Source organism: Mauremys mutica, chromosome 8 (assembly GCF_020497125.1).
Source record: "Mauremys mutica isolate MM-2020 ecotype Southern chromosome 8, ASM2049712v1, whole genome shotgun sequence".
In the NCBI taxonomy this organism is placed as follows: Eukaryota; Metazoa; Chordata; order Testudines; family Geoemydidae; genus Mauremys; species Mauremys mutica.
The window spans coordinates 81,267,038-81,282,708 of record NC_059079.1 but is presented as its reverse complement, the minus strand read 5'-3'; positions in this window follow the sequence as shown (position 1 = coordinate 81,282,708).

Here is a 15,671-nt window from a genome sequence, read left to right as displayed (position 1 = left end):
GTATTAAAGTATAAAAGGTCTAAGTTCCAGGGGGAGCATTTATAAATATACTCTGATCTTAACAACTCAGCCAACATGCCAATTTGTGCTCTGAAATTAAAAATTCATCAGGCTCTGGCCAGTGGGGAAAAGGGAGTTTAAAGTATGAGTTTGTTGGAGAGAAGGAATGTAGCTAGCAGTTAGGAATTTGTTAACAGGCTGGCCAATACATTTCTTCCCCCTTCCCCCATCATCTTTAAAGTTAGACGAGCTGTTATACTCATTATGATCACTAACAGTAGGTGCAGGTATAGTGGATTTACTGTATGAGTCTAGCAGAATGAATAAAGAGCTTGTTGATTAAGCTGAAACCACTGGCAGCGTGTCAAAAGAAATATTGCCGGAGTTAATTAAAATTTGTAGGCCTTGTCAAAGATGGCATATACCTGCCTACACCTATGGCAAAGCAGCATCAGTGGCTGTTAGTGTTATGTATAGCGGAAATGTTGGTCCACAAGCACTTATTAGAACCCATGCCTATCTGGCCTTTATTTGCTTTTCACAAATGTTTGTACAATTTAATTAATTTTTTTACTTGAAATGAAAAAAGTAAATTTGGAGCCATAGCCAAGGTAAGGGGAGTAGAGTAACATTTAGGTCTAAGGGCTTGGCTACACTTACAAGTTGCAGCGCTGGTGGAGGCTTTCCAGCGCTGCAATTACACCCCGTCCACACTTGCAGGGCACAACCAGTGCTGCAACTCCCTGGTTGCAGCACTGGCTGAAAACCCATCCGGGTTGGGGTATAAGTAGTGCAGCGCTGGTGATCCAGCGCTGCTCATCAGGTGTGGACACTCACCAGCGCTTTAATTGTCCTCCAGGGAATAAGGAGTTATCCCAGAATTCCTGTTCAGCCACTCTGCACATCAGTTTGCACTCTACTGCTCTTGCCTCAGGTGACCCGCCCTTTAAATGCCCCGGGAAATTTAAAAATCTACTTCCTGTTTGCTGCAGCCAGGTGTGGAGTGCAATCAGTTAATCTTTACAGGTGACCATGCCTCCACGCGGCAAACGAGCCCCAGCATGGAGCACTGGCGAATTGCAGGACCTCATTAGTGTTTGGAGGGAGGAAGCTGTGCAGTCCCAGCTGCGCTCCAGCCGTAGGAATTACGATATCTTTGAGCAGGTATCAAGGTCCATGCTGGATAGGGGCCATGATCGGGACGCACTGCAATGCAGGGTTAAAGTTAAAGAGCTGCGTAGTGCCTATTACAAAGCCCGCGAGGGGAATCGCCGATCCGGAGCTGCCCCCATGACCTGCCATTTTTACAGGGAGATGGACGCGATACTTGGGGGTGACCCCACTGCCAATCCCAGGACCACGATGGACACTTCTGAGCAGGGTGGGGGACAGGAGGAGGAGGAAGAGGCGGCGGCGGCGGGGGGGGAGGAAAACGCGAGTGAAGCTACTGGGATGGGGGAAGACACCCCAGAGTCCCAGGAGGCATGCAGCCAGGAGCTCTTCTCAAGCCAGGAGGAAAGTACCCAATCGCAGCAGCCAGCAGTTGCAGAAGGACAAGCAGAGCAGCGGGTTACCGGTAAGCGGCTTTTATTTTCTGGGTGGAAATGTTTCTGGAGAGGAAGGGGGGTTAGGGCTGCATGCATGCCAGCCTAGATGTGGAATAGCCCATTGATGTGGTCTATCACGTCGCGGTAATCGGCTGCAGTAATCTCCTCAAAAGTTTCAGCCAGAGCGTGGGCAATGTGCCTGCGCAGGTTTATAGGGAGAGCCACTGTGGTCCTTGTCCCAGTCAGGCTAACGCATCCGCGCCACTGTGCCACGAGGGGTGGGGGGACCATTGCTGCACACAGGCAACCCGCATAGGGTCCAGGGCGGAATCCACATTGCTGTAGAAGAGCCTCCCGCTCTTCCCTAGTGACCCGCAGCAGGGAGATATCTTCCAGGAGTAACTCCTGTGAAAAATGTTGGGAGACTCTTTAGAGATAGGGAGATAGTGAAGATCACCCCTGCAGCTGCATCTTCACTCAACCCCTCTATCACTGCAGCTGTTCGGTGCACTTCCCCGAAGCAACCAGCACCCCTCTATCACTCAAGCCCCACTTCTCCCTCTATGCAGCACCCCTCACTCACCATTTCGTGGCTTCTGTTGTGTTATGTGTGTGGGAAAAGTATGCTAAGGTGAGGACTGAAAACTCCTTCAGTGTGTGGGAATTACTGTCTGGATGAGATAATGAAAACAATGCTACCCTGTTAACTGTTGCCATTTTTGCTTTCCAAAAGTGACCTTGACTGCTGGACTGACCAGATCTACCACTGCACAGAGACTGCAGAATCTGAGGAAAAAGCCCCGAAAGAGCAAGGAGGACATGCTGAAAACTGTTATTGATCACTCTGCTAGAGAGAGTAAAAACTTGCAGGAGTGGAGAGAAAAGGAAAGCATGATCCGCCAGAGACATTGGCGGAGAAACGCTGTGGCAAAGAGGAAAAGCACAAACCAGCTGCTAGACATCCTGTCGCGCCAAGCGGACTCTCTCCAGGCTATCGTAGCCATGCAGGCAGAGCAGTCCTGTGCTGCCCCACAGCCCCCCCCCCCCCCCCGTCCCAAAGCTTTTTGCCTTGTGCCCCAATGTCAGCTCAAACCCCCTTTCCCCAGCATCCAGGTTCTTACCACCACCAGCTGCCTCCAACACCTGTACGTTCACCAACCAGCCCTGATAACTACAACCCTTACCCTCTGCACTCAACCCCCATCACCATGCAGTATATGCACCCTGAAGTGCAGGATTCATTGCACAGCACTCCAGACAGGACATATGCAAACTTGTGACTGTACAGTTCACCAACCCACACCCCTGCCCTCTTGTGTTCATGAAATGTTGTGTGTCTGTCTGTCTGTCTGTCAAGGAAGTTTTTTTCTTTTCAATAAAACAATTCTTGGCTTTGAAAACAGTCTTTATTATAGCAGATAGTGAAAGATACCTTAGCCCAGTAAAGAAACAGGCACTGCAAATCATTTTAGGGATAATAGAATAACAGTGTAAACAGTGCACTTCACTCCCATGCAAGGCAGCAAACATTACTGTTGGCTTTCAGCCTCAAATTCTTCCCTCAAGGCATCCCTAATCCTTGAAGCCCTGTGCTGGGCCTCTCTATTAGCCCTGCTCTCTGGCTGCGCATATTCAGCCTCCAGGACTTGAACCTCGGTGGTCCATGCCTGACTGAATGTTTCACCCTTCCCTTCACAAATATTATGGAGGGTACAGCAAGCGGATATAACCGCGGGGATGCTGCTTTCCCCCAAGTCTAGCTTCCCATACAAGGATCTCCAGCGGGCCTTTAAACGCCCAAAAGCACACTCCACAGTCATTCGGCACCGGCTCAGCCTGTAGTTGAACCGGTCCTTGCTCCTGTCAAGCTTCCCTGCATAGGCTTTCATGAGCCAAGGCAGTAACAGGTAAGCGGGGTCTCCAAGGATCACAATGGGCATTTCGACGTCCCCTACTGTGATCTTCCTGTCTGGGAAAAAAGTCCCTGCCTGCATCTTCCTGAACAGGCCACTGTTCCGAAAGATGCGTGCATCATGCACCTTTCCAGGCCAGCCTGTGTAAATGTCAATGAAACACCCACGGTGATCCACAAGCGCCTGGAGAACCATAGAGAAATATCCCTTCCGATTAACGTACTCTGATGCCAGGTGGGGGGGGGGCAGAATAGGAATATGCGTCCCATCTATCGCCCCTCCACAGTTAGGGAAACCCATTTGTGCAAAGCCATCCACAATGTCCTGCACGTTCCCCAGAGTCACGGTCTTTCTTAGCAGGATGCGATTAATTGCCTTGCAAACTTGCATCAAAACGATTCCAACGGTCGACTTTCCCACTCCAAACTGGTTCCCGACCGACCGGTAGCTGTCTGGAGTTGCCAGCTTCCAGATTGCAATAGCCACCCGCTTTTCCACCGTCAGGGCAGCTCTCAATCTTGTGTCCTTGCGCCGCAGAGTGGGGGCGAGCTCAGCACACAGTCCCATGAAAGTGGCTTTTCTCATACGAAAGTTCTGCAGCCACTGCTCGTCATCCCAGACTTCCATGACGATGTGATCCCACCAGTCAGTGCTTGTTTCCCGAGCTCAAAAGCGGCGTTCAACGGTGCTGAGCATTTCCGTGAATGCCACAAGCACTGTAGTGTCACACGCGGCAGGAGAATCGATATCGATATCATCGTCAGACTCCTCACTGTCACTTTGGAGCTGAAGGAATAGCTCGACTGCCAAACGTGTTGTGCTGGCGACACTCATCAGCACAGTCCTCAGCAGCTCGGGCTCCATTTCCCACAGAAATCGCGATTCACACACAGTAAAACAGAAAGACACTCACAATGGCGCCAAACGTTGCCGGAAAGACTGAATGCTGGGATGTGAAGCGATGCACCACGGGGTGTTGGCACAGGAAGCGGAATGAGCCACACACTTCCTTCCCCTTCCCACAATACTCAGCGCCAAAATGGGACGAGGTGCTCTGTGGGATAGCTGCCCACAATGCACCTCTCAATACAGCACTGGAAATGCTGCAAGTGTGGCCACACTGCAGCGCTGGTAGCTGTCAGTGTGGCCACACTCCAGCGCTGGCCCTACACAGCTGCAGGACCAGCGCTGTAACTCCCAGCGCTGCAACTTGTAAGTGTAGCCAAGCCCTAAATGAGCAACAGTTACTAGGCATGGCAGGAAGTAATGAGTAGTTGAAGTTCTTCGGGGCAGCAACAGTCTTATGTATTTGTTTACATCTTGCGCAATGGGGCAGTGAACTTTGCTGAGGCCTCTCAGCAATATTATACCGCCAGCAGCATTCATTTTTCTCTCCACTAGAGAATAGAACTGCCAAGAGACTTAAGGTGATATCTCCACTTGCACCCCATTATTAGGTGCTGTGTAAACTTAGAACTCCCTACTGGCAGCAGGAAAATCCACCGTTCTAAGGACCTCATCCTGGAGCTTACATGCCTGGGTGGTGCCAAGGCCCATGGGGCTCACATGGATGAGGTTGCAGGATCCAAGCTCTAAGTTTGCAGGACTGTCCCACTTTGACCCCCAACACCCCCACATCCTGGTTGAAATAGAGCATTTCCTGCATTAACTTGGCTACCTTAAATTAGAACCAATTACTATGGGTGAACAAAAATACAATTAAAATTGAACATGCAAGTATAGCCACAAAGTTGTATTTCATTTGTTGTGTAAAGTCACAACTCTGTATTGTTCTTTTTTTTTAAAAAAACCTTCCACATTCCTTGTGTTATTAAAAATCACATACACACTTTGAACGTCATGTTGAGAAGTAGTCACACAAAAGTTGAAATGTGAGGAGAAAGCAGCAAGAACCAGCAGCAACGTGAGATTGTTAAAATGAGTAACCATAGGGATAGAGCTACTGTATCCATTGTGGAGTTTCAAATAATTAAAAATTAAACTTGAGTAGTATAGGTTAGAAATTGTAAGATGACAAAAAGAACCTCAAATAGCAGCAGACACTAATACTTCACCAAAGGAAAAAAAATGAAAAGTCTTTAAAGACTCTTGGGGGGCACAGCACCATTTTCTACAAAAATCAAGATAAGGATTAACATTTGCTTTTGGGATATATTGCAGAACTGATTTTTCTGTTGTGGTGAATACAAGGATATTTCAAGACATATCACTATAGAGAAACATGTGACCTGTGCCGATGCTGTGACACAGTCAGAATCATTGTCCGTTTTCCCCATTTCCCCTCTTCCGCCACACACACTTGCTGGGCCAAAAATGAATGATAGTATAACCAAAGCTGAAGTTTTATTTACAGGATTTCTTTCGGAGCATAACACCCCTTTTGCAACCAGGTTAGACTTTTATTCAAGAAAATGTTCCCAGACTCCAAAATTGCCAAAAGCTATGCATGTGCTTCCACAAAAATGTCCCACATTATACAAAGGCAGGGGCGGTTCCAGGCACCAGCACGCCAAGCGCGTGCCTGGGGCGGCAAGGCACGGGGGGGCGCTCTGCCAGTCGCCGCGAGGGCGGCAGGCAGGTTGCCTTCAGTGGCATGCCTGCGGAGGGTCCACTGGTCCCGCGGCTTCGGCGGACCTCCCGCAGGCGTGCCGCTGAATCTGCGGGACTGGGGACCTCTCGCAGGCAAGCCGCCGAAGGCAGCCTGCCTGCCGTGCTTGGGGCGGCAAAATACCTAGAGCCACCCCTGTACAAAGGGCAATCACACTTCAAGAATTTGAAAGTGTACAAAGTGTGATTGAAGGTCATGACTGATATTATGGATTGGCATTGGATACTAGTTCTGATAAGCTTCTGTTTTCTAATCTTGGTTACATATGAACACCTAGAAACTGGCCTTACAGTTACTGAGTTTTTAGATATGGATTCTTGCACATTGAATAACTCTCAGGAATTGTTTGATGCAATCCAGAATGTGCTATCAAAACACCATGCCAACAGGAATGAATATGCTATGTATTCAGCAGACAATGCTGCAAAGATGTTGTGTAAGCACAACAGTCTCAATTGAAAGCCAAGCAAATAAACTAAGGAGCATATGCAGCGGGGTGCTCTTGCCACCTTGTTCCCTTAATGGCAGAGCATGGGTTGAAATCACTGAAGAGGCATGTTGAGGATTTGATCATTGACTACAGCTTTCAGAGAAGTGTCAAAAAGAGTGGAATCACTGAAATGATTACATGGTACATTGCTAGGGTTACCAGATAGCAACTGTGAATAAATGGGAGAGGGGCTGGGGGGTAATATGCGCCTATAAAAGAAAAAGTCCCCAAAAACGGGACTGTCCCTTTAAAAACGGGACATCTGGTCACCCTACACATTGCAGTACCAATGTGAAGATAATTGTGAAGCTTCTGAAAAAGTGCTATCTTTGGAGAGATTTATTGAATGTATCTTGGCTACTTGGGATGGGCTGTATTCCCATTTTGTCAGAACCTTTGATGGGGAAGAACAAAGAATACTGAGGAACTTAAAGAATCCTTTGAAGGTGTATTGTTTTAGCATGCAGTTTTGCCCAATTTTAAAAAGTTCAACTGATTCCTCCAAACCGAAGCACTGATGACATTAACCTGTGCATCCAACAATGATGATGCTGTGGTAAAATATTCGTTTGGAATTTGTGCAACTCTCCATGGTAGGGAAGTGTTATGGGACTAAATTTACAAGGACTCTTCTGTGCAGTAACCAGTATCTGAAGTGTTTGTGGGCTTTGAGACACGAAACTATGCAAGAAAACTTACATGATCAATACAAGGCCATATAAAACATTCTTAGTCGAAGCGGTGCAATTTTGGGTGCGGGGGCGGAAAGGGGGGAGCAGCACTGCATTACATGAAAAAAACATTGCTTTTAGAAGACTTTGTATTTAGGAGCCTGGCTTTTGATAGTCCCACCAGTTGTTGTTAGCACCTTTCCATGATCTGCTTTCTGAGTTTAAGGATTATCAACTCTTTAATACAATTCCTGAATATCACAGCATTGTGAGAACCAAGGAATTTTGGTATAAAATTTCAAATGAAAGACCTAGTAAATAGCCAGGCAAGATTCTCTTTGCTTTCAAAACCTGTAAAATTCATATGTTTAATCCCCCACAGCATAGCTTCATTTGAAAGACTATTCAGCACAGTATGGAAAATAAACATGAGACGTTCATTTGGGGGAAAAAATCATACACTATGTATGAGGAGGCAACAACGGTGAGGAATACAGTATGTGCTATACTGGAAGAAAAGTCAATGCCTTTTCCCACAATAAGCATCACCAGTGGCAGCCTTCAACTGGAGTTTGCTAAAGGCAAAATCTGCCACATATGCCTGTTTGTCCAGCCAAAAGGAACACACTGCAAAGTAATAGCAGAAGCTTTTATATAGGCAAATACTTATTTTGTTCTATGCTAAACAAACAGGTTCCAGATTTTTTTATTTTACTAACAGTCATTTCATAAATTCTCAGTGGTAAAGACAGATAAAGAAACATTTATTGGGCTTAGTTTTCCAGTAGTTTGAACATATTATAATTGTCATATCAAATCTTCCCCATAAACATAATTACTGTATTTTTTATTGTGTCCCTGCTGAGACCACTTAAAATGCTGAGAGGCGCAGTAACTGTGGCACAGGCAGTCATGCCCAGTGGTTGGAGCAGAGGGTCAAAACCAAAGACACCAGCAGGTGTCAGGCCAGGGTCAGAGCTGGAGATAACGTCAGGGTAAGGCAGAGGAGCAGGGGTGTGGAGTAGGGCAAGACAGCAGGGACTGGGAGTAGATGGTGGTCTGGGATGGGAGAACAGGAACCAGAAGCAGGTAGGAATGCTGGGCTCAGGTAAGCAGGAGAGGTCCAGAGTCACAGCCAGCCAAGGATTCCTCTAGTTGCTCGGACAACTTCCTGGTTTATATAGTGCTCCTTAACCAATATGGGGGTGCTGGATGTTTCCCCATTGGGAGTGTTGGGGGAGGGGTCTTCTGCAAGCTAGCCCTTCACTCAACCCTACTGTAGTTAGTCAGATGAGCTGCTAGGAGGAATAAGACAACCTAGATCAGGGGTTCTCAGACTTTTGTACTGGTGACCCCTTTCACACAGCAAGCCTCTGAGTGCAACCCCCTCCTTATACATTAAAAACACTTTTTATATACATTTAACACCATTATAAATGCTGGAGGCAAAGCAGGGTTTGGGGTGGAGGCTGACAGCTCGCGACCCCCATGTAATAACCTCACGACCCCCTGAGAAGTCCCGACCCCCAGTTTGAGAACCCCTGTCCTAGATTTAGGGTTGCCACCCATCCAGTTTTCAGCCAGACAGTCTGGTTTTTGGCTTCTGTGTCCAAGTGCCATTTAGGGTTGCCAGGTGCCTGTTTTTTGGGCACCTGGCAACCCTAAATGGCACCTGAACCACAAGTCCCATTATTGTGGGGTTGGAGGAGATGCTGGGTCATTAACCCACACCAGCTCCTGCTCAGCCGGGGCTGCCTCCTGTAGGCAGGCTCCTTGAGATGATCCTGCGAGCAACAAGGGGAGTTGGTGGAAAGGGGAGAGGAGTGAGCAACAAGTGGCAGTGGAGTTATTTTTTAAACTACAATTGACCTCACCATGCATAGCAGCTACGACACAAGATTACTTGTGGCATTCACAGAGGTGCTGGTCACAATGGAACGCTGCTTTTGGGCTCAGGAAACAAGCACTGAGTGGTGGGATCACATAGTCATGCACGTGTGAGATGATGAGCAGTGGCTGCAGAACTTTTGGATAAGGAAAGCCAGTCATGGGACTGTGTGATGAACTGGCCCCAGCCCTCCGGCACAAGGACACAAGAATGAGACCTGCCCTGTCATTGGAGAAGCGTGTGGCAATTGCACTGTGGAAGCTGGCTACTCCAGACTGCTACCAATTGGTCGCTAACCAGTTCAGAGTGGGAAAGTCGACTGTTGGACGCATATTGACAGAAGTGTGCAGGGCCATTAATTTCATCCTGCTCTGAAAGACCATGACTCTGAGCAATGTGCGTGATGTGGAGGCTTTGCACAAATGGGCTTCCCTAACTGTGGGTGGGGCAACAGATGGCACGCATATTCCAATTCTGACACTGGACCACCTAGCTTCCGAGTACATAAATCAGAAGGGGTATTTCTCAATGGTTCTCCAGGCGCTTGTGGCTCACCGTGGGCATTTCACGGACATTAATGCAGGCTGGTCCGGAAAGGTGCATGACACACGCATCTTTCGGAACACTGGCCTGCAAGAAGGGGCTTTCTTCCAGGACCAGAAGATCACGTAGGGGAAGTCGAAATGCCCATTGTGATACTGGGAGACCCTGCCTACCCCTTAAGGCCGTGGCTTATGAAGCCATACACGGGGAACATTGACAGCAGCAAGGAGCAGTTCAACAACAGGCAGAGCAAGTGCAGAATTAGTGTTGAGTGTGCTTTTGGCCATTTAAAGGCCCACTGGTGCTGCCTATATGGGAGTCTGGATCTGGCAGATGACAATAATCCTATGCTTATAGCCGCATGCTGTAGTCTCCATAATATTTGTGAAGGGAAGGGTGAAAGCTTCACTCAGGGCTGGACTGCTGAGGCTTAGTACCTGGAGGCTGAATTTGAACAGCCAGAGACCAGGGCTATTAGAGGGGCACAGCACTGGGCCTTAAGGATCAGGGATGCCTTGAGGCAGCAATTTGAAGCTGAAAGCCACTAACAGTTGTTGCTATGCTTGGGAGTGCAGTGTTTGTAATGCTAGGAGGTGATTGGTGCAGATGATGCACTATGAAGATTTAAGAAAATTGCCTGTTGCTTTGAAGGGCTCTGTTTGCTTTCAATGAATAGAATAAAGATTGCTTTCAAACCAAAACAATTCTTTTATTAAAAACCAACAACCGGAGGGGAGAGACAAACAAGCATCCGCACTGTGGGGGATGAGGGAAGGGAGGATCCCAGGAGGAGGTGGGATCCTAGGATGGTTAAAGATTTATATCCAGGTATTATATGCAACCTTCTTCTTTGGAGTACAGTACAATACCCACCGCACTTCAGCAGGGCTAAACTGCAGAGGGATGGGTGTTGAGTGCAGTGGGTACTGGGAGTCCACAGGGCTGGCCTGTGACAGGGCAGGAGTGGAATGCAGTGGGTACAGATGAGAGCCAGGAAGTTGATAAGAGTGTGTTGGTGGTGTCTGGGGGGGCACATGGGAAGAGTTTTGCGACAGTGGCTGCAGGGGAGGACGGGTGCGGAGCTGCTCAGTTTGCAGTGCTAGTAGCGCCTGAAGCATGTCCACTTGGCGCTCCATAACGTTTAAGAGCTGCTCCACGGCTTCATTTTGGCATGCTGCTTTCTCCTTTCGGTCCCTCTTCTCGCTGTCCCATCACTCCTTCAGTTCTTGTTTTTCAGCCACAGAGTGCATCATGACATCACGCAGAAAGTCCTCTTTAGTTCTTCGGGACAGCCTTCTAATTCTGCGCAGCCGTTCAGCCAGCAATAACAAAGAGGGAGGCTGGGCTCCCAAGGTCATCTCTGTGAAGCCAAAACGCAACATTTTACAGTAGCAGTATTGTTTGCAACACAGACAACACTGATTCAGTGATTTAAAACACAGCCACTATTCACATACCTGTCACTAACTGGCTGACCCCAGGCAAGCACATGAGCCACAAGACCCCAAAATGGTGAGTAACTGCAGGGCAGGAGGGGGGGAGAAGAAGAAAAAAAAGTGTTCCAGGACTGTACTGCACACCGGGCACGTGGCTCTTGGGGAGAGCCAGCACTCGGGGGTGGGTGGGGGGGGCTTCTAATCATTAATGTCCCCATATTTTCCACAGGCTGTGTTCATTATGGAAGATCTCGCTACTGAGGGTGAGCAGGGAATCAAGGGAGGGTCTTCTACGAGACTGTGGCTTCTGCCCTGGCCCTTATGTGGCTTGCCTGTGTGCAGCAATGGTCTACCCCCCATGATGGCAGAGTGGCGCGGGAAAGTTACCTTTAATGGGACAAGAAACAAAGCAGCTCTGCCAAAAACCCTGTGGCAGTGGATTACCCAGTATCTGAGAGTTTCATGGAGATCTCTGAGGCAGATTCCTGTGAAGTGAGGAGTCAGCCAACACTCTGTTCTGCCACTCAGACTAGGCATGTGGTGGTACGTGCATCATACAGACATAAGCCTGCTTTCTGCAACCCTTCTGCCCCCAACAACTTGCATCAGCAATTTCCAAAATCAAAGACAGTTACCAGGGTTCTCCTCTCCTGTTTGTGCTTTGCCAAGCTCTGACAGCTGTGACTGGCTAGCCTCCTGTGGGGTAGAGAAGAGATCCTGGCTGTATCCATCTCTAACCTCTGACTCTGGGTCTCCCTCCACAATCTCATCCAAGATTTCCTCCTCCTGGCTTGGTCCACTCTTAACTGGCACACGAGCCACCAAAGTATCCACAGTGGCCTTTGCAGTGGAGGTGGGGTTGCCACCGAGTATCACGTCCAGCTCTTTGTAGAACCGGCAGCTTGTAGGTGCAGTACCGGAGTGGTGGTTTGCCTCCCACACCTTGTGGTAGGTGTTCTTCGGCTCCTTCACTTTGATCCAGCACTGTAGTGTGTCCTGGTCATGGCCCCTTTCTGTCATGCATTGTGAAATCTGTCCATAGATATCATAATTCCTAAGGCTGGAGCGCAGCTGGGACTGGACAGCCTCCTCTCCCCAAAAGCAGATGAGGTCCAGCAGCTCGGCATTCCTCCAAGTGTGTGGGGGGGATTGGGAGAAAATCGCCTGGTGCGTGGAGCAGGCATGGTTACCTGGAAAGCTGTGCTGAGACCACTGCACACATCACTGAGCAAAAAAGAAGTGGACTTTCAAAATTCCCAAGGAATTTAAGGGGTGTAGCTCACGGTTGGTTAGGTGAGGATAGGGCAGTAGAGTTCAAACTGGTGACCAGAGAGGCGAGAACAGGTATAGTGGGACACCTCCTGGAGGCCAATCGCAGTGCTATAATCCACCAGGGTGTCTACACTGGCACCGTAGTGCTGTAGCCTTGGCGCAGAAAGCTGTACGCCTCTTGTCGGGGTGGTTTTTTTACAGTGCTGCAACTGTGCAGTTTCTGCTCACTAAGAGCTTGTCTACACTAGCAGATGGCTCGACAGGCAACGATCAACCCCCCGCTGGATCAATTTATCGTGTCTAGTATAGACGCGATAAATCGAATGCCGATTGCTCTAGTGTCAACTCTGGTACTCCATGTCAACGAGAAGTGCTAGGGGAATCGATGGGAGAACGTCTCCTGTCAACACACCACAGTGAAGACACTGCAGTAAGTAGATCTAAGTAAGTTGACTTCAGCTACATAGCTGAACTTGCATAACTTAGATCGATTTCTCCCCCTCCATCCCCTGAAATGTAGACCAGCCCTAAGTGGCTTGGCAGGGTGTACATCTTGGGACTTATACCACAGAAAGCTGCTTTACTGTGCAGAAACTTGCTAGTGTAGACAAGACCTGAGTGTGCAGAATCCATAAACTCAGTTATGCTGTCTGCAACCACTGCTTAAACCACTAGACAACTATTCCAGCAGCAGGAATAGACATAAGAGTTTTGATTTTGAACATACTAGTGCTATCACAAATATTTGTTTAACCCCCTGTCAAGTTGTATCACACTGCAGTCTAGTGGCCGATTAACCCTAAGGATAGTTCAGCTAACAGTGACTCCTTTAGGTTATATATAGGCTGGCAGAACTCAATTTTTATTTTTTCATAATTTTGATGTCTCTATTCATATGCATTTTTTTTTCAATTTTTATCTATTAAATTTTCAGTTTTGGGAAATTATGGGGAGGTCAGATGATTGTTTAATGACAGTACATGTTGAGTTTCAAAAAGTTAAAGCTTTAGAACCATTAACACAAATTGTGAACATCACATATCAAAAATATACAAAGTAAATATCCTTAAATCAAACCCTAATAAGTTCACAAGCAGCATTTTTCCTCACTGTGTTTATCTGTAAATTTCTATTATCAATGGAAATATTTTTTTCATCAGTTTGCTTGTATGTACAGTGAAAGCAACATTTACTAATTTAAAAAAGCCCTAATCCTTCCAAGCTTAGTTATATACCAGAGGTCTGCACTGTGGATTGGTGGGTCCCGTGTTTAACCCTTATGGACAACCCATGTTAGGAAAATAGTGGCTATTTGATTAAATGAAGAGTTTCACAATGCATATGCACGAGACAGCAAAAATAAAGTCAGATAGGAAGTGCCAGAATGTAGGTGACCTAGTTTGACTTCACAATTATGTTTTTAATACAATTTGTCCTCCCACATCACAAACTCACCACCATGTTTAGCACTCGCTGGCCAGCTAAGAGGCACTGAGAACTGTACAGGTGATGAAGAACAAACTCTCCTGTTAACTCTAGAAGGCCCCAGTCAGGATTGTGGCATGCCAATAGGACACTGTGTATAAGCTTGCTGTGCTCCTACCCTATACATACCAAGCTTAATTCCCCACCCAGTCAAGCTGGCTCTGCTTGACACACACATGAGCAATAAAATAAGGGAATACTTCAGAACAGGATTTCTCTGTAGTCACCCCACATGTGCCTCTCATCAGCAACAAGTACATAATCTTAGAGGCCCATGATTTAAACTTAATATTAAGTGCCAATACACAATATCACCTACTCACTCATTTGTTTAGACAGGGAGCAAATTGCAGCTGTCCTTGAAAAGTGGAATCAAGTTATTCTCATTGACTCTTTTCTAATCATAGACAAGCATAAAACTAAGCCTGATCCTCATTCTTGCCTCTTTCACTTCCCCATCCAAATGTTTCCAGTCAAAATGGAGAGCTAATAGACTAACATCCACAAAAGACCATGCCCCTTACTGTAGCTGAAAACATTTGTTAAAGGTTTTTAACTTATTGCTTGTGAAGAAACAGAGAAAAATGTAGTTTCCCTAAAAGCTTTGCAAATCCAATTAGGTTCTATTGTATTAGATCTGCCTCACCCAGCCAGCACTCCACATCTCTCATTTCCTTACCACAATATGGGTATGAGTCACATAGGATGCAACATATCCCATGGACCATGGAGTGTTAATGCTGTCAGTTATTGAGCTATTCATGTCCATCCAGCAATAGTCCTCTTTGGCTTTTCATCTTGATTGCACTCAGTCTTTTAAGTAATGCTACTTGATTTCATTTTCATATTATATTAATGAAAGTGGGAAACTGCTAAGTGAGACCTGTGGTTTTGGTACTTGTTTTTATTAAAAAAAAAAAGCTTAAGAAATACACATAGTAACTGGATATTTTGATCCGAAATCAACAAAGCCTACGATCAGTATGCAAAGGCTTGCATGTATTGGACAGTGTTCAATAAGTCTCATTGTCGGTTTGCAAGGGCATCTAGGCTTTGGAGATAAGGGATTGAGCTAGGAGGAAAATCTAAATGGTTTTCAAGTACTTGTGGGGAAAACAAAGATCTAAGAGGCTTGTGTTTTGTTAACACTTCATTAACTAGGATAGCCATAATAGATTTTAGTTGTGCTGAAAATGTGACTTAAAACTGTATTTCTCTTTCAATTTTTGTAATGTTGATAAAGTCTTAGATATAGACTAAGTGGCCAAATTCAGCATGGGACACTGAGAATTTTTGCTTCTTAGTACTAATTCAAGTCATGTTGTGTTATGTTCTTTAAACCACTGTGCTGATGACATACCATAGTAGCTCCTCCATTGGAAGTCATGGACTGTTTCCCAAGCATAAAATTTTAACAATATTAACTTAATTGCCATGTATTACCCTGACACACAATACTTTCTTTCATGTTGGTGGTGGTTTGACAGAGTACTTCTGAAACACTAATATCCCAAGTTATTAAAATGCATAAGTATAATGTTAATGGCTTCTCATCATTAAAATGAAAGAGGTTAACAGTACCCCTTCCCCTCTGAGGAACTAACTCTTTGTCGAAGTTATAAGAACAAGAGCTGGGTGGGAGCTCATTTACCTGTCTTGTGAAAATGTGAGATTGTGAAAAAGTTTCCCCATCCCAAATCAGGCTGAAGAGTCAAAGTTATGAAAACGTTCATGAACCCAGAATCTAAAAAAAGATAATTGGTTTGAGTCAATTGTAACTGTTTGTTTTGATTTTTA